The 20,910-nt window shown below is 34.4% G+C and overlaps 1 long non-coding RNA gene across 7 annotated transcripts; it reads left to right on the top strand.

Moving 5' to 3' along the window:
• Window positions 1–8,501: 8,501 nt before the first annotated feature.
• On the top strand, window positions 8,502–13,003 carry LOC142162870 (uncharacterized). 7 transcript variants are annotated; one of them, XR_012694351.1, is made up of 4 exons: window positions 8,502–8,806; window positions 9,016–9,089; window positions 10,207–10,268; window positions 10,906–13,003. It is a non-coding gene; the product is annotated as an uncharacterized LOC142162870 (long non-coding RNA). The 7 variants fall into 7 exon arrangements; XR_012694350.1 differs by having other exon boundaries at window positions 8,939–9,034; XR_012694353.1 differs by lacking the exon at window positions 9,016–9,089 and adding an exon at window positions 10,453–10,559 and having other exon boundaries at window positions 8,502–8,836.
• Window positions 13,004–20,910: the final 7,907 nt, after the last annotated feature.

Here is a 20,910-nt window from a genome sequence, read left to right as displayed (position 1 = left end):
GCGCAGTCCGGGCGTGAAACCGAAAAACTTTTGTGTGAAAATATAAAAAATATAGTAATTTCTAGAGTTAAAATTTGGTTAATATTGACTTTGGTCAATATTTTTGGTAAACGGAACCGGATCTGTGTTCCGACAATCCCGAGAGGTCCGCGGTAAAATATGGGACTTGGACGTATGCTCAGAATTGAATTCCAAGGTCCCTAGCCTTAGAAAACAATTTTTGAAGAAAATTGTTGTGCTGTTTTTTAAAGGAAATAAAGAAATAAATTAATGTTTGAACTCGTTGGTATCGGGCTCGTGTTTTGGTTCCGGAGCCTGGTACCCCGATGGCTTGGGTGAATTTCGGATAGGTTTAGGCTATGTTGCGCTTGTTTTTGGATGCTTCATCGTCGTTTCTTCAAGCAAAAATGATGCCACATTGAGCAAATGAGATCCAAATTCAGATTTTATTGAGCCATTAGATTCATATCAAAATTACGGATCCATAGAAAAAAGAATCATCGAATTTGGACATCGTATGGGGAAGTTATGCTCATTTTCGTGTCGGGAAAAATTGCTGGTTTCTGGTGTGATCGCAAATGCTAACTTTTTCATCGCAATTGCGATGCCCAGTTCCCAAATGCAAACTTTTTGTCACAAATGCGACTTCTGCCAGCCCTGCCTTGTTCGCAATTTGCAAGAGTTCGCAATAGGTCGCAAATGCGACATCTGAGGCCAGTTAAGTGAGATTTTTGATGGGATTTTCACCCATTTTTCAACTTTCTCAAACCCTAAACCTCAATAGGCGATTTTCCAAAGACCCAAACTTCTCCAAATCATTGGGTAAATGTCTCTAATCAATTTCCAACTATATTTTGTGATTATATCTTAGATGTAACATCAAATTCATGAGAATCTAAAGGAAAATTTGTGAAATCTTTCAAAAATGTAAAATAATGATTTGAATGACCAAATAGTATCGGAATTAGATAATTTTTGTATGGGTTAACTCGTAGTGGAATGGGTGTTCGTTTTTTGTAAATTTTGTCGGGTTCCCGGGGAGTTGACTTTTGTTGACTTTTTGTAAATTGTATAGAATCATAATTTTGTTCATTGGAATTGTTTTCTCTTGCATTATTTGATATATTCAAGTCGCTTTTGACTATATTGAGCCGAGCGTTGATGAATTGGTAAAGGAAAAGCTAAATTGAATATTGAATTGGCCGGATTGAGGTAAATATCTTGCCTAACCTTGTGTGGGGGACTTCCCCTTATGATTTGAGTCTTCTATGCTAATTGTAGTTTGTGCATGCGAGGTGACGAGTGTGTGCTCGGACTTATTTGTGGGAAATTTGCTCTAGGGTTCTTAGGTCCTTTTGTCTATTATGTGGAAAGTATCCCATTGTCACACCTCCTTTTTCCGCCCCCGCGGGGGTGAAGGAGTTTTTCCAATTAAAGGACAATCGAAACGGGATTTATTTATTTATTTCAGAGCCGCCACTTGGGAGATTTAGGGTGTCCCAAGTCACCTATTTTAATCCCGAACCGAGGAAAAGAATGACTCTGTATTACAGTCCGCGAACCAAAAATCCGGATAAGGAATTCTGTTAACCCGGGAGAAGGTGTTAGGCATTCCCGAGTTCCGTGGTTCTAGCACGGTCGCTCAACTATCATATTCGGCTTGTTTATCTGATTTTATACAATTATACACTCATGTGCAAGTTTTATCTTTTTACCGCTTTCATAATTGTTATTATTATTTTTACAAGAATGTGAACATTGTTTAAAACATGTCTTTGGATCGCGTCACATAAAATGCACCCGCGATCCGGAATGTATTTTTTATTCAATGTTTTGGGATTTGAATTTGGGTCGCATAAATGCGCACCCGTGTTTAGGAATGTATTATTATTAAAGTCGTGCCTAAAGCGATTAGCGTATTATTATTTCTGGGTAAGACTGTGGAATTCACTAAACAGTCCATCCCGAATTCTAAATACTCAATTAAACATTTATTGAGGGTCCCGCAATTGGTGCATTTTATTGAGCGAGGCTCGTCTCATTTTATTTTTAAAGGACAGTCCTAAAATGCCTACATTTTTCTCTTATTAAATTTGTCTCTACAAAATAAAAGAGAAAATATCTTAATTTATTTACATGCTTGAGTTGTTATAGATGGATTTTGAATATGATTCATAAATCTGAAAATGATGCAAACCGGACAGTCCGTTGCCACTGCGGGCCCAGGCCTAACGTGTATGACATAAAACTAGACCTGGGCCGTCTTATTCACATGTTACTACCTAGTTACATTATACGAGGCATGTTCTCAGTTTGTCAAATTAAAAAAAAACTTAGCAATCTAATTTTAATCCTAAACCATTTACATGCTGAAATTGACCAATATTATTTAACTAAATAATATTCCTACCAAGTTCCTACTAGAAGGCCTATTCGTTTGATTTTTGACTCGACGAAGTTACTACTCCATTATTTATTTTTAGGCAATGTATGTAGATAATTCATCCGTTAAGCTATCGTCGGATGTTCCACTATATGTATTAAATAGCTACATGATTCTGATTTTTACAAGCTAAATAATTTATACATACAAATAAAATTCAGAATATAATTAAAGTAAATTTAGAATTTCAACTCTTCATTTTCGTATTCATGCTTCATATTTCGGATTACAATAACCAGCGTGTCAGTTGTGTACCTGCTATTGGAAGCAAAAGAAAATGAAGATGAGAATCAGCAGCAGTAATAACAATATAGCACAGCAACAACAGTCCAGCAACAGTAACAACCCAGGAACAGAGTTTGCAAACTGGTGGAGTAGTAATCCCAAAACAAAAGCTTGAAGCTTTGATGAAACAACAATAATTAATGCTGATTTCAAACAATGAAAGAAAGCAGAAGATTTTTTTAGTTTTTTTTTTATTTGAAAGTTTTAATATTTTTCGGAACTTTTCTTTCTCTCTTAAATATTCAGCTCTTTTTTTTTCTCTCTCTTATTCTCTCTGTCCGTTTTTTTTCTGTCTATTCCCTTATATTCTCTTCTCTTCTATTTTTGTCTTTGTCTTTTTTTAAAATCTGATCAAGCCTTCTATATATATCACATCCCCAAACCCTTAAATCAATTAATAAATCAACATTTTCTCCTACCAAACCCATTATCTTCCCACTCATCCCCATTACATTAAATAAATATATCAACCTCACCCCATTATATATTGTCCCCCATGGCTACCATAAACAATTACCATATTCCCCTCCACTACATTTTGTCTTGTCCCCCATTTATATTAAACAACTATATCACCTACACCCCATTACCTTTTGTCCCCCATGCTTAACATAAAAAATTACAAAATGTACAATTCCTAAACTACCCCTTCGACCTTATTGCAATTACTATTTTACCCCTGGACGTACTGCAATTTACCAAACTACCCTCATCAGCTATAACTAATCAATTAATCAAACTCAACCAAAATATAGCCAATATGACCAATTTCTACACAAATTCAAACAACAAATCACATGAACATGATTTCTTCAACATTTCAACAACAAATCACATGAACACAAATTGAACAACAAAGAACAACTAAAATTTTGATTGAATAATATTTTTAGCAACAAACAAACCTATTTTCAGATTCAACAACAACAACAACAAACAAGTATATTCAGATTTCTAAATTCAATAATATTGAACTTAAAATCAACTCTAACAACATTACAACCAACAATTCCTATATCTAACTTAAACAAGATTATGAGACAAATTCAAGAAATAATCATAAATGATAAACAATAAAACAAGAAATCAAACTATACAAATTTCGGATTCAAGGTCAACCAAACAAAGTATGAACATGAATGAAAATATTCAATAACAATAACAAACAAACTTTATTCAAACTTCGAATTAAACTTAAACAAAACAAATAAACATATTCAAATCACTAATCTTCAAATAATCAACTAATCTTTCTTAAATTAAATCCAACAAAACTTATAACAAAGATACATGATCCAAAAATTAAAACCAAAGCATAACTTCGCATTAAATTACTAAATTAAAAACGAACTTCAAACAAAATGAACATGAACTAAATCTATATTAACAACAAACAACGGATTTGAACGATTTAAACTAATACCTTTCTATATTAAAACTAAATCCTCTTAAAATTAATAGAACAAACTGAAAAATAATTAAATTGAATCTTCCACTTAAATCTAACAACAATATAATTAAACTAACAATTTTTATCTAAAAATAAATAAGAAAAATAAAGCAAACTTATACTAATTCCAAATCTAAAAATATCAAACAAATTATGGATGAAATAAAACTTAGAACAACTAACCGTAAATGACCAACGACGAACATCGAACGAACTCTAAACGAAACCAACGGAACTTGGGACATAAACGGACTTGAAAACGTCGAAGCAACAAACATCATTCGAGGTGAAAGATAAAGAAGTATGCATCAAGAAGAAAACTGGAACGCAACAGCAGCGACAGGCAGTGGCGGGCAGCAGCGTCGACAGGCAGCAGCAGCGGCGACGGGCAGCAGCAGCGGCGACGGGGCAGCAGCTCGGAGAAGAGAACGGAGCAGCAGCGCGACGGGTTGACGACGAAACACGAAGAAGAAGTAGCAGCTATGGGAGCTGGAAAACACAGCATGAAGTGAGGAAGAAGAAGCAACGACATTCAACGTAAACTTGAAAAAGAAGAAACCCTCGCGATCTTGAAGAAGAAGAAGTGTGTATGTGTGTGTGTATGTGAAGGAGAAGAGGCGGGGGAAGGGCAGCCATGGATGAGCTTGGAGAAGATGCAAGGGGCAGCCATGGGAGGTGGGGTTTGGAAGGTTTGGAGAAGAAGAAGCAAAAGGGGGGGGGGGGGGGATCCTTTTTGTGTTTTTACGGTTTTTGTTTCTTTTTTTTTTGTTTTGTTTTGTGTTTTTTTGAAAAAAAAATCAAGAAGGGTGTTGGGTATTTGGGTTAATGGGGCGGATAGGGTCGACCCGGTTTGAAGTGGACCGGATCATGGGGAAGGTTGGACAATTGTTTGGGCCTGGGGTTGGAATTTGAAGAAGTGGCCCAATCTGATTTTTCTTTGTATTTTTGTTCTCTTTTCTTCTTTTATTTTTCTAAAACTAAATTATAAAAATACTTAAATTATTATTAAGAACTAAATTAAGTTATAAAAGCGCAAATTAACCCCCAATAACAATTAACGCACAATTAAGTAATAATTAAGCATAAAATTGTATATTTGGGCATTAAATGCTAAAAATGCAAACGATGCCTATTTTTGTAATTTTTATTTTTTTGTAAAACAAACTTAATTACTAACAATTGTAGAATTAAATCCTACATGCAAAATGCGATATTTTTTATATTTTTATTAATTTAACAATTAAACATGCACAGACAATTACAAATAATTATTCAAAAATATCACAAAATTGCACACCAAGGAAAATCATTTTATTTTTGAATTTTTGGGAGTAATTCTCATATTGGGCAAAAATCATGTACTTACACCCGTTATAATTGAGTTTCCTAATTGCTTAAATTGCCTCTACATGCTCCATATGACGTTAGCTTTCCTCCAATTCTTACGTGCTACATTGACCCTTAATTGTCTTAATTGAAGTGATTGTCTTCCTTATTGTTTTGATACTTCTTGATTGTGAGTTCCTCTATGATTTCGTGCAAATATGTACATGTCCAATTTTTGTGGTTATTGATGTAGTTATCACGTGCTTATTATATCTTGTTGTTTTGTTGAGGCTATCGTGCTTCTTGGTTTTTCCGTGACCCTTATTATGTACTTGTTGATTCCCTTGCCGGGATGTTATCGTTTATGATATTGTTTCCCTTGCCGGGATGTTATTGCTTATGATATTATTTCCCTTGCCGGGATGTTATTGCTTACTCCCTCCGTTCCAGTTTATGTGAACCTATTTCCTTTTTGGTCTGTCCAAAAATAATGAACCCTTTCTAAATTTGGAAACAATTTAGCTTAAGTTTACAATTCTACCCTTAATGAGAAGATTTTATAACCACACAAATACTCTGGGTCCCTTTTTGACTTGTTTTGGACCACAAACTCCAAAAGTCTTCCTTTTTTTAAACTCTGTGCTCAGTCAAACAGGTTCACATAAATTGGAACGGAGGGAGTATGATATTGTTTTCCTTGCCGGGATGTTATCGTTTATGATATTATTTCCCTTGTCGGGATATTGTTGTTATACTATTGTTCCCTTACTAGGATTCTTTGGTGATTGGTGTTCATTTGTATATTGGGATCGAGTTGCACGCCGCAACATCATTATATGATTGGGATCGGGTTGCACGCCGCAACATCATTATATGATTGGGATCGGGTTGCACGCCGCAGCAAGAAAGAATAAAAGTGAATATTGATTCTTATGGTGAGAACGAGAGTAAAAGCACGAAGGGTGATGCCGTGCACTTTCTGTTGCTGTGTTTAATTGTTGTTATCAATTCAAGTGTTTTAACTGTTTAAATCCCTTTATTGTTGTGATCCTTTGTATTGGAACCTATAGTGTTTTCAATACCTCGCTGTATTTATATATATACATTCCAATACTTCAAACTTCAATGATTATTATATTGTTAATTCAATTAGTTTCTCAATTATATCCCCTTAAACCGCCTGAGGTTGTATTTTACTTAAAAAAGAAATTTCTACTAAGTTTTAAGTTATTAACTCCCATGTTAAAAGTAATAATTTATTCGATATTGTATTTTAATTGAAAGAGGTACTTTCTTTACTCAAATGATTTCAAAAGAAACAACTTCATCTTTTCTCGCTGGCTTTCCTAATTAGTTTAGAAATTGTAATTTACTTATATTAGGTAAATAAGACTTCTTGAACATCTTGAGTGTATTTGTACGGACATTATGTATTGTATAGCATGTGGATTTTGTTGTTAAAAGTGAGATGGAAAAATATGGGGGCACAAGGTGCCATGTGTGCTGAAGGTTCGGAAGTTCGAATTATGATATGAGAAACTGCGGATTGAGATGGTGGGATTGTGTATTAGACATGATGTGATTGATTGAGTTGGTATTGTCTTTTTTATTTGAATACATTCTTACTTGTCTCTGTTCCTGTTATGCAGTTTTGATTTACTTGGTTATCTGATTTACTTGGTTATCGTTCGTTACTACCCATGTTCTCCCTTTATTGTTCCTACTGTTTGTATTTTGATTTCTCTCCGTTGTTGATATTACCTCGTTATCTTTATCTCGATATTTTATTATCATATCCTGTTCATTTCATTGACCAGTAGGTGTCTTGACTGTTCCTCGTCACTACCCCACCGAGGTTAATCTTGATACTTACTGAGCACCGCTGTGGTGTGCTCATACTACACTTCTGTATATTTTTTGTGTACAGATCTAGGTATCCGATCGGTAGTAGCTGTGCGGTGGAGACCCAAGGTAGACCTGCTGCAGCGTTCGCAGGCCTCGGAGTCACCTTCATTTGTACTTATTTTCATTCGTTCCTTTTGTTTCGGAACAGTGATGTATTTATTTTGTATATCTATTCTTAGAAAGAATTATAACTTGTACCATCGATTTTGGGAATTGTAATTTGTTGAGAGTTATTTAATTTAAATTTAGCAAATATAAGTGTCATCTCAATTAATGTTAGGCTTACCTAGCTTAGAGATTAGGTACTATCACAACTCCTTCGAAGGGATTTTGGATCGTGACACGATGAACACATTGATTTGTTCCCTTCCGTAAGGCATGTCCCTCGGCATTGGCAGGCTATCGAATTGTAGGCTGCCGAGAGTGTTAGGATTAGAAATTATTTTGAGGATTCACTTATATACAGCATAATTTGGATCCATTCCAAAGTACAGGCACATTTTTGACGATCTGACCAGGCATTTGGTATAGGTAGGAGTGGCAAACGGGCGGGTCGGGTCGGATGTGGTTCGGGTCAAAAATAGGTAATGAAAAAACGGATAAATTATCTGACCCAACTCATATTTAATATGGATAATATATTCATGACTTCTTGAATATGATCACTTTTGGGAGAATTCCTAGTGTCACAAACTTGAGGAACTCCTAATTTAAAGCTTTACAAATGTAAAAGTTAAACTCATTGGTTATCCATTGATTAACTATTTTCTAAATGGATAATATGGTTCTTATCCATATTTGATCTGTTTTTAAAAAATTCATTATCCAACACAATGTTTAGTAGATAATATGAGCAATTAACTGTATTTTTTTAACTATTTTGTCAGCACTATGTATAAGTGATTCACGCGAAGGGTTATATAAATTACTTTACTAATATATAGAAATGGGAGTTAGAGTGTACGAACAGGGGTATTTTAGGAATAATGATTGTTAGTCATGGGCATTTCAGTACTTTGACCTCAGCAGCCTTCGATGTTGCTCTTTTTCTGATGACACGTGTTAAGAGAATTGGCCTCCACTTCCCATTTGTGTTACAACTTAGACGATAGAGTACCATTAGAGAACTCTACCGTATTTTTTCTTAATTGCTCTCCTTCTCTGGTTTTTCTCAATTCTCCTTACCCTTTTTTTTACACTATTCCGTTTTTCATTCTCTCATTAGAGATCAGAAACCGTGGTTCTGATTAGTATTTACTCCAATAAGTGTTCTATGTGAGTAATTTATTAATTTAAGGAGCTTGAGATGTTAAACTACGGATTGAAAAATTTGCTAAAGAAACGAGCGATGACTCCAAGAAACTACCATAGTGATCATTGGCCCTCATATTTGAGAGGTAAGGGCTGAACTTCTTATTAATTCTCGAGTAAATTACAACAAGTATTTGTGGTTATTGCTTTCACTGCATCCGTTACTTCATCGCGGTTTTTCTTCGCTCCTATTTCTTTTTTTTTATTTTTTATTGTAGCCTTATGTTGATTATGGGAATTTGATGGTCATTTGTTGGTAGTCCCCTTCTTTAGGCTCTTTTGTTGCTTAATTCAGGTAATGCATGTCAATCGTTGTGCCTAATTTTGATATGCCTATCATTATCTAGCTGAAAAGGTAATAATTTGATAGTAAATCTTGCCTGTTATTATGTTGCTGAAATATTAAAAATGTGATAGTAAACTTTGCCTGTTTAAGTATGTTCAAAGTGACATTTCCATGTGAAGTCAATATGATGAACCTTAACAACTGCTTTATTTTCATCTGTATCCATGAAGAATGAAACCATTTGTTTAATGACTTAAAAAGGTCCACTTAGAATATGTTTTGAACTCATCCTCTATGTCAAGTTCTAAAAAGGATAAATATAATGAAATCCTTAACCCGAACATCAAAAATAAAGAGAAAAGGAGCGATTGAAAAAAAGAAAGTGAAAAGGAGCAACAAATATGGAAAAATGAAAATGGATGTATGACTTAAATTAAGGATGAGAATTTTTGGCAGGTTTTGATTTGGATGTCAACATATGCCCTGCAACCTTCATCGGCTTCACCACCCTTTTGTTCCCAATTTTCAATGCTTATAGCCAACATTCTCTTTCTTAACATTCAGAAAAGCCTAGAACCAATTATTTTCGACAAATTTTAAGAATTATGGGAGGACCGATTAGTGACGTTGTGTGATAGTGATTAAAAATAGAAAGCTAAAGAGATGTTATGAGAAGAAAAGTGAAGACGTCTCCAGTCATCAATGACCAAACTTCAGTAGTTTCATGGCCAAAAAAATTTCAAATCTTGGCTTCATTAAAGTTCAAGAACCAAGTCTGCAATTAGATTATCAACATCTACTCAAAAGACTTCACATAACAGATATTCAACATTAAAAAACTTGAAAAGATATATGTGTGCTCCCAATTTTCTGTTATGTTTTATGCTTTCAGACGTACGAGGTTACATAAATTTTAGATCGTATAAGATCAGAATTCAGTCTTTGGCTATATGAGTGTTCTAATTCAGCTCTTCTATTAGTTCACTAGGTTCAATGTCTCAATAATGGTGAAAAAATTATAGAAAAAAAAAAGTCATGCTCATTATAGAGGTTTAAGGCACTATTAAACAGGAAGATATTTACTTTTTCTTTGCTTTGCTAAAAAATGCTACCTTTGAGCTTAAATTCTCCTCCTGATCATGAACAACAAATTGCTGAAATCAATGTTAACATTCCGCCCACCATAAATCCCTCTGTTAGATTTAGTTGGGGCACTCGAAGATATTAAGGAGCCATTGATTATTCTTCACAATCATCCCGTTGTAAGTTGATTATTTGTTAATGTAGCTTTAAATTATACATGAAACACAGGGTTTGTGATTAAAGTTAACTTGAAGGCACATTAGCTTTTTAATTATGAGCTCATGGTCCCCCTATTTTTATCAGAGAGCATAAACAAATTTATATGATTGCATAATATCTTCATTCACTTTCTGGTTAGTGTAGGAAGAGAATTTTTAAGTCATAGTGGAATTGTGCAACTCAAACTACTGCTGACAAGATCAAGGCTTGGAATTTGAAAAATTCTCCAATCTATCGGAAAAGGAAGATATGTAATGTTATGTTTTCCAATTGTTAATTTCAATACAATATAGGTGTTTCCATTGTTCTCTATTGTAATAACAATAAAGATCTTCTGGTTTACTGTTTGAAATATTGTTATGACGAGTAATGTTGCAAGAAATTCTATGGGTTACCATTCCCCCCCTCAAAATGAGTGTTGTAACGTGTCAATTCAAAAAATATATTGTAATGCCAGTGATCATTTAGGACGTAGGATCTGCTGTCCATCTGTGTTAGGAGATTGACAGAATGGTTCTTTATCATTGCACCAAGCAGATTCTCTCATGAACTTTGTGTATATTTCACATATTTTGACTGTTGCCCCTTTTGGATTAGGAGAAGGCAAAAAATGGAAAGAAAGCAAAAGCAAAATCCAGCAGAGAAGAATCGCATGCTGTAGTAGTAAATATTCTGAAAGAAGTGGAGGTCAATGCTGTAAGTTATACTATTTTCTCCAAAGCATAGTAGCACGTATTCTAAAAAAGTGGATATAGCAGTATAAGTGGTACTATTTTTAATTTGGAGAAGTACTTGATCTTCATACATTTGACTCTCCTAGAATTTTTCTTAGCTTTAGAAACATGAATTCACTTTTAAGTCAGTTTTGAGGTACAATTAAATTCAGAGAAATCTATATCTTTTTCAGAAAGGGAATTAAAATTTTCCCTAATAGTAGAAAACAGTTGATACATCACCCATATTTTATTATTAATAAGGCAAAAGATCCTCCTCAGTCTGAATTACTGTTGATCATCTCTATGTTACTCCATCTCTATATTCGAAAGAAACTATTGTGTATTTTTTTAAAGTAGTACTTCTATATTAGTAACTAATCTGTCAGATTGGTGCTTAGTGCACGGTTATATAATAGAAATTGAAGAAGAATAAAATAAACAAAAAAGTTACAACAATAATAATTTATCCAAGCATAAATCTGTGAAGTTTTTATTTGGTCATCTTTGGTTGCTATAATTTCTTTTCATACAATTTGATGTATTCGCACTTAAAACATGTTGAACATTTAATCTATACGGAGCTAGCACTACTCAAATGCACCACCGTTATGTTTTCCTCTTCCCTTCATGTATAGCACTTACTTTACTTATTATTACTGCCAGCTTAGCTAAAATGTTGTGGTTATACTGTGGGTTCCATAATTTTTTGTGATGTTTTTGTTGATACTTATACCTTCCCTTTGAAGGATTGCTTTCTTACTCGATATGAAAAATAATTACTATGTGTCTTTTAGCCTATGCTAGCTCTTGGCTTTTGAGGTAGAGTGGAAGAGTCACGCTATTTAATTTCATAAGTTTCTTTTATTTCAAGTATAATGCAAGGTTTTGTACTTGCTGTCTTTCTGTAGTTTCTTTAAGTTAAGGATTCATATAAGGCATTTTATTATATAATTGTCAAATTTAATTCGAATAGTCAAATTACATTTTGATGGGTAGATTCTTGGCAGGGAGAATAATATTTTATTCTTAGGTTCAAGAAATTTAAGAGAACAGATAGAGAAATTTAAGCACGTCAAGATGTAGCACTAAAACTGTGAACAATCTAAGGTCACAGTCTTTCACTAGGAAGACATACTCTATCAAGTTATCAACTATATATGTATATCAGACAGTAGTCTTAACTTTTGAGAAGAGTAGCATGGCTCACTATAAATCTGTATTATTTATTGAACTTAGACTAACATATTTAATGCTAATCTAAATTGAGTAACCGGACTGGTGAAGATATATTTTGTACATTGATGATAAAGTATTGTAGATTTTATGTTGCTCCTCTTTTAACAGAATATAATCTTCTTACCTCAAGCCTTCCTCTGCCACTGGCAGTAGAAACTTGCATGGAAATGTAATGATCCACTCAAAGTTATTGGTTTTGTTTGGACAGCTACACTACTGACACAGGCGAACTTGCAGGGAAGAGGTTACTTTTTATGCAATTGATGTCACCTTTCCTCCATTCTCTCTAAAGAGATTAGCCATTTCTTTTTTGCACTGTTCTATAGCTACTAAACTATGCAAATATTCTTATTTCTTTTTGAAGATCGTGGCTGGTGATCTTTAGTCGACTCCAGAACTGGCTAATAATGAAGATGGGAACATAAGGCCATCTCGGACACTATTATACTGTAGACAATTTGGAAGAAAAAAAAATCCAATGTTCAAAAGATACTGAATCTACAACATAGCCACGGGAATACAAATGTCTTCAACTGTTAGCTTCTTGGACCTAATTTATATGATGTATATAGCTTAGACACTCTTTTTAGTTCCTTCATAACATTCAAGAACTCTGTAGGACCCCATGGTTGTTTTTCCAGCTTCTGTATCTTTTGTAATTCTATGGATGTACTCATATCAACACCTATTTGGTGTGACATACTTAACAGCTTGATTACTTATCAAAAGAAAGGATTCCGGAATATGCTACTGTAGTGTTGGGCCCGTGGCAACAAAGCATCTAGTTTATTAATATCTACTTGTTTGGGTTGTATCAAACAAGTTTTCATGCGTTAAAAACTTCTCATTACTTTTTCAAATGTGCTTACCAAAATAAAATTTAGACGGACCTTCATAGTAATAAGATCTTAAATTCAGTGACAGTTGAATTTTTACCATTCTTTAGCTATAAAAGGTGCGAGTCTTGTCTTGATACATGAGAATTACTTACTCCTTCCGTCTCTGTATTTTTCTTTTACACGATTCTTAAGAAAACATTAATTAAAAGGTATTTTGGATTATTTTACCCTCATTTATGTCTTAAGATATAATTTTTTTTCATTGAATATTTACTCTATTTATGTGTCATCTTCATCTTCAAGAATAATTACTACTAACAGTAAAGTGAAATAAAATAATTAATTTTTTCTTAAATTTTTAAAATGACAAATAATTTAAAATAACTATTTTTAGAAATCACAAGAAATCACAACAGAATGAAAGAAATAATTAATAGTATAAATAAATTGGAAATCATTATACCATTACTAATTAAGTTCACATTGCTTTTGGTGATTGGATAAATGATCATAGCCAAATTATGTCTCATGTTCAAAATTATTTTATCTCTACATTTATTTCTTCTCACTCACATTCTATCTGGGCTAACCCCCTAAATCCCCAATCCAGATGTAATAAGATAAACCTAGACAATCTAGACACCCCCTTCTAGACAATGAAATTAAAAGAGCTGTCTTCTCGTTCAAACCTTTTAAATCTCCTGGTCCAGACGGTTTGCACCCCTTCTTTTTTAAAAAATATTGGTATCACATAGGGCAATCAGTTAGCAATCTTTGTCATGATATTTTTAACAATCAGGAAATCCCTCCGGTAATAAACAAAACTCTTCTCTGCCTCATTCCCAAAATCTATAATGCCAACAACATTAAAAATTTCAGACCTATTGGCTTATGCAATACTATTTACAAACTAATCACCAAGATTCTAGCCAACCGTCTTAAACCTTTCCTAGATCAATTGATCAGTCCATATCAGGCTAGCTTCATGAAAAACAAAAGAGCGTCTGATAATGCTATCATCATCCAGGAATTGATTTCTAAGTTTAACAAACTGAAAGGCAAGCAGGGCCATATGATTCTTAAAATCGACTTAGAAAAGGCTTTTGATCGTTTAGAATGGTCTTTTGTTCGCCACACCCTGGATTACTTTAATTTCCCTCCAAAATTTTCCAATTTATTACTGAGTTGCATTTTAACCAGTAAAATAACAATCTTAGTTAACGGATCTGTTACGAATTACTTTCAACCAAGTAGAGGTATTAGACAAGTATACCCTATCTCCCGTTATATCTTTATCCTCTGCCTAGACATGTTCACTAGATATATAGAACATCAAGTGGACATCAAGAATTGGGACGCTATATCCTTAGGTTATAAATGTCCTAAAATCTCCCACTTATTATTTGCTGACGACCTTACACTAATGGCTAGAGCTAATGCTAAATTTTGTCAAGCTATTAAAAATGGCCTTGACTAGTTTTGTTCTCTATCCGGTCAATGTATCAACACTACAAAGTCAAAACTACTTTTCTCCAAAAATTGCAACCATACTCTTATCCGACATTACCACTATTTTAGGAATTAAGAGAAGTAACAGTTTGACTCTTACCTAGGTTTTCCTTTCTTACACCATAGCCCAAAACCTAGGGAATATCAATTCCTTATTGATAAGATGAGAACTAAACTTGCCTCATGGAAAATGAATTTCTTTAATTTGCCAGGAAGAACAACCCTTGCAGCTTCATGCCTTAATTCCATCCCAAACCATTACATGCAATACACCCTCCTCCCCAAGAAAAAACCCTAAAAGAGCTTGATAAAGTCCAAAGGGACTTCATATGGGGTAGCACAAGAGAGAAAAGAAAAATTCACATGGTGAACTGGCCTACCATATGCCAACCTAAACCATACGGTGGCTTAGGCATCCACAAGGCTCTTAATAAAAATCTATGCACTCTAGCTAGCTTAAGTTGGAGACTTCTCACAAATGCATTAACTCCTTGGGCAAAGCTTATCATCTCTTACTATTGTAATAGTTCCTCTATGAATAGATCCTCCTTCACTTGGAAAAGCATTTGCAAAGGGTTGGAAATTTGCTCCAATGGCATCTTATGGTCCCCCCACTTTCAATCCAATCTTAACTCATGGGAGACCAATTGGATCCCAAATTTTGGTAATCTAAGGAATCATGTAATAGGCCCCCTTCCTCCAAGGATATTTCAACAAAATACAGAGATATCTTTGATGGTTCCAATTGGAATTTAGACTGCTTAACCCTCTCTCTTCCTCCGGACTTACTAGCTAATATCACTAAAATAAAAGTTCGTCTTAAGGGTCCCTCAATTGACTTACCTATTTGGTCACTCACCACTAGGGGGTTTTTACTACCAAGTCTTGTTATACGCTTCTGGAATCTCATAATAACACTTATTTAGACTTCGACTGGATTTGGAAATTGGACTGTCCCAATAAAATCAGATTCTTCGTATGGCAATGCCTTCACAATCGAATCCCTTACAGAAAATACCTTTCACAGATTGGACTAAACATTGAGCCTAACTGTCCCATCTGTAAAAGCCCTTATGAAGAATCAATTGAGCATATCTTCTTAGAATGCAAAGCTGTCAACAAATTTTGGTCCGACCTTCAATGGCACCACCATATTAATCAAAATGGGAAACACTGGCTTACCCAAATAAAGGACCTAAACTTTCCTCTTAATCATGATTTCCTAAAATGGAACACTTACTTTTCCTTCATCATTTGACACATTTGGGTTAACAGAAATAATAATAATCACAATAGCACTACCACCAGATCAATAGTTCTCAAATCATGCAAAGGGCCATATAATTAAATTACTCACAGAAAAAATCTCTATTCACCCTCCCAAATTACCAATAAAAATCAATTGGTTCAAACCTCCTAGGGGTTGGTTCAAACTGAATGTTGATGCCAGTTTTCATAGCTATAACCAAAATTGTGGTTTAGGTGGTATTTTCATAAACGCAAATGGTAGCTGGGTAGTTGGTTTTACAAAACCAACCCATGCAAATGGCTCACTAGTAGTAGAATTGAAAGCTCTACGAGAAGGTCTAAGGACAACAAATGAGTGGAATCTCTGCCCACTTGAAATAGAGCAAGACTGCTTAGAGGTAATCCAGACTTTACAGGAAGGTAATAAATTATTTAATAAAACTGTTAATGATTGCAGGTCCTTAATGCACCAGCAGAGGGTTACTCTCCAACACACTTTCAGGAAGGGGAATATGATTGCTCACCAGCTAACAAAAAGGAGCCTACGAATGGATAGCCAAGTTTTTGGAGCAGCAGGAAGAAATAATGCTCAGAAGACCAGTAAAAAAGTTTTTGTTAAACCACCAATGGATGTAATAGATTTTGTAGAAAGTGAGAGACTAGAAATTACTATCCATGAAAAGTTGTTATGCAATTAAGCTTGTCAATTGTTGGCAAGCTTAGGGAACCAATGCGTCCTTTGTGGTGCATTTTATGTTAATCATATACTAGATGTTCCTTAGTTATTAATATATATATTTCGTGTTTGCTTTTGCTCAAAAAAAAAAAAAGTTCACATTGCTTTTTAGGATAGCGGAGTAAGTTCACGTGGCTACTAAAGTTGGGGCCAAAGATCAATAAGAACTGATTGAATTTCCAAAATAAAACGGAATTCAACGTCCACATGATCACCTGTCACCGACATTGCAACATATTTAATACACCACCCACCCCCATAAGTCAACTAGTCATGAAAATGGATTAATTACACTTGAAGATGAAGGTTCTCTTTTTATTATTATTACTTAAATCGGAAGCTTTGAAATTTTACAGTTGGGTGTTCAAAATTTCTGAAACTATTTTAAAAAATACTAATAATATTTTCTTATGTTTGGTTGTTGGAAATTTTTACGAGAAAAAAGGACTGACTTTACATTTAGGTGAAAATCATTTTTCTCCATAACTATCTCAATATATATATTCTATCTTTAATACTCAATAGTAAAATATTTATGGGATTCCAGTTATTTAGAGTTATAGAACGTAAGGACATCTGATAAAAAAATATACAAGTTGGTGCATTTATTACCTTTTACTCGCTCTGTTCCATTTACTAATCACTTATACAGAAAATAATTTTTGTTTACTTGTTCATATCAATGTTTTAAAAAACGTGGCGTGAGGCGAGGCGTTTTACCTCTGATGAGGTAATGCGTAAACCCTGAGACATGAGGCGTAAGTCCTATAGATCTTTAAATTTTTACTAATTTCAATAATTTTAAGATAGTATAAAATAAAAAATAATTATAAAAATTACATTAAAATTACAAAATTATAACAAATAATCTATTTAAAATATTTATAAATTATAATTCAACTATGAATAATACGAAAAATATGACATATATCATAATATGCAAATTAGCTCCAACGTCGTTACAACTCAAATATAAAAAATAATATGTATTCGATACGAAATCTTATATGTATCTCTTAAGGAATAATGTATCTTGAAATGATTTTGATATTATAATATGATATTTTTCTTAAAATATTCCTTTTATTTAATATGCTTTCTACTTGAAAGAGAATTTATATAAAACGTAATTCACAAATTAAATATGATTCTCTAGCATCATTTATTTTTAAGTTTCAACAAGTTAACAAAGTGACACATAATTCACCATACAATACCAGATAACTAATTATTTATAAATAGTTACTAGCTAATAATGAGCTATTAAATTAATAAGTATTGTATCTCGTAAATGTGAAAAAAAAATATTTAGAAAAATAATTGTAAAAAACATTATGGACTATTATATAGTAAAGACATAACAAAAGTTAATAAATAAATACTTTTTAAATGAAAGATTTATTTAAAAGTAACTATTATAACAGTCTTAATGGATAACGTATAATAATTTTTATTTTAATTATGACATAAAATACTCTCAACTTAATGATTTATGATTAAGAAAAAAATAATTTTAAATAGTCAACGATTTTTTTAAAAAGTAATTTTGATTGAGGATTTACAAAGTCAGTTGCATACAATTGCATAAAGTTCTATTAGGCGAGCCCAGTACGCTGGGCAGGTGACGTGTCTGAGGCGCTAAGCCTCGATGGCTGAGGCGTAAGCCTCACGAAACTAAGCCCCACACATAAGCCCAAGGACGTTTTACGAGTGCTCCGCCCTAGTGCGTTTTACGAGTGCTTTGCCCCGGGGCTAACCTCGTGTTAGTTCCAACTGCCTTTTAAAACAGAGGTTCATATTAACACATCAAGAGAAATTTATTATTTTCTTTTAATATTACTATTAGTATTAAATACCCACATTTTCCAAATTTATTAAAGCCGCAACTTTAACTATTAACAGGGATAGTTCAATAAAAACAGCTTAATAAATGATTTTTTAATTATGAGTGTGCTAAGTAAATAAAGGACTAGTAAAAGAAAGAGGAGAAAATAGGTTCTAGTGTGTAATCCCGAGTAAGAAATAAAGTAGGTCTCATGCTTTAATTTGTAAATCGAGGAAGCATACAAGGAAAACAAAATGTTGTATCACTTGTATAATAGAGTGAATACGTATATCAACTTTAATGGTTGTCTTCCTTTAATTACCAGCTAATGATGTAATTCTTCAGTCTAATAATACGGAATAGATGTCAACAACGTGTGTACTATCTTCGTCTTGACACCAACATGGTAAAATACCAATTAGCGTTTAGGCTTATAAGAGCTAATTAGTTTGTCAATAGAAGGTCTTGATCTTCACTCTGATGAATCACTTTATGTTCGTCACGTAATGATGGGATCTACAAACTTAGTCGAGAAGGAGAGGGTATATAGTTTTCAAGATGTTTCTCGTAGTTTAACCTATGGGTATTTGACATGTTTTTTTGTTTACCTACCAACATTTAGCACATTTACTTACCTGCAGTTAGGGGTAGTTTGGTGGGGTATAAGAATAATGTTGAAGAAGGTGTATTAGTAATATAGGGATTAATAATGCATGGATTAGTAATGCAAGCATTATTTATGTAGAGATTATTTCTTATTTACTGTTCGGTATGGTGTGTTAAAAACTAAAATGCATTATATAATTTTTAAGAAAATTAGTTGTTTACAAAAATGCCCTCCATATTCTTTGGCTTTAAGGGCCTCGGTACCATAAACCAGCATGTAGGGAGTTGCCCCGGTTGATGTGCGAACTATGGTGCGGTACCCTAACAGAGCAAAGGATAACTTCTCGTGCCACTGCTTATGATTCTCTACCATTTTCCTTAGTATCTTCTTAATGTTCTTGTTGGCAGCTTCTACGACTCCATTCATCTGAGGTCTGTAGGCTTTGGAATTCTTGTGCTTGATTTTGAAGGTTTCACATATAGCTTTCATCAGATCACTGTTGAGGTTGGCGGCGTTGTCAGTGATAATGGACTCAGGAACTCCAAATCGGCAGACAATACGATCCTTGACAAAAGCTGCGACGACTTTCTTGGTTACAGCCTTGTAAGATGCAGCTTTTACCCATTTTGTGAAGTAATCAATGACTACCAGAATAAACCGGTGTCCGTTTGAAGCAGTGGGCTTAATCGGACTGCTAACATCCATTCCCCAAGCGGCGAATGGCCAAGGTGAGATTGTTGCATTGAGCTCGTTTGGTGGCACTTTTATCATGTCGGCATGTACTTGACATTGAAAGCATTTGCGGACATACTGAATACAATCCGTCTCCATGGTCATCCAGAAGTAACCTGCCCTGAGTATCTTCTTGGCCAGAACATAACCATTCATATGCGGACCGCAGGTCCCAGCATGCACATCCTCAAGTAGCTTAGAAGCTTCCTTTGCGTCGACACACCTTAGTAAATCCAAATCCGGAGTTCTTCTATACAAGTTCCCTCCACTGTGGAAGAAGTGATTTGACAATCTCCGGAGCGTGCGTTTCTGAATGTGATTTGCGTGCCCCCGATATTCTCCTTTTGATAAGTACTCCTTGATGTCATGGAACCAAGGCTTTCCATCTGCTTCTTCCTCGACATGAGCACAATATGCCAGCTGATTATGGATTCTCACCGGAATGGGATCAATATAGTTCTTATCTGGATGCTGTATCATTGGTGGCAATGTGGCTAATGCGTCGGCGAACTCATTCTGAATTCTGGGCATATGTCGGAATTCTATCTTCGTGAACCTCCTTTTCAATTCCTGTACATGGTGCAGATATGGCAATATCTTGGAATTCTTGGTAGCCCATTCTTCTTGTACCTGGTGCACAAGTAAATCTGAATCACCAATCACCAACAATTCCTGAATGTTCATGTCAACTGCCATGTTGAGCCCTAGTATGCAAGCCTCATATTCTGCCATGTTGTTGGTGCAGGGAAATTTGAGTTTAGCAGATACCGGATAATACTGACCCGTTTCTGATACCAAAGCTGCTCCAGTGCTTACCCCTTTGAAATTTGCGGCTCCGTCAAAGACCATTCTCCAACCGTCGTATGATTCCGTAATTTCTTCTCCCACAAATGATACTTCTTCATCGGGAAAATATGTTTTCAAGGGTTCGTATTCTCCTCCCGCTGAATTTTCAGCGAGGTGATTTGCCAATGCTTGTCCCTTGACTACCTTTTGAGTTACATAGACGATGTCAAACTCACTCAGCAGTATCTGCCATTTAGCCAACTTCCCAGTAGGCATGGGCTTCTGAAATATGTACTTCAGAGGATCCATCCTAGATATGAGGTATGTAGTGTAGGCACAGAAGTAATGTCTCAACTTCTGGGTTGTCC

The sequence above is a fragment of the Nicotiana tabacum genome, chromosome 8 (genome assembly GCF_000715075.1).
Source record: "Nicotiana tabacum cultivar K326 chromosome 8, ASM71507v2, whole genome shotgun sequence".
In the NCBI taxonomy this organism is placed as follows: domain Eukaryota; kingdom Viridiplantae; phylum Streptophyta; class Magnoliopsida; order Solanales; family Solanaceae; genus Nicotiana; species Nicotiana tabacum.
This window is presented reverse-complemented; position numbering and strand designations above follow the sequence as displayed.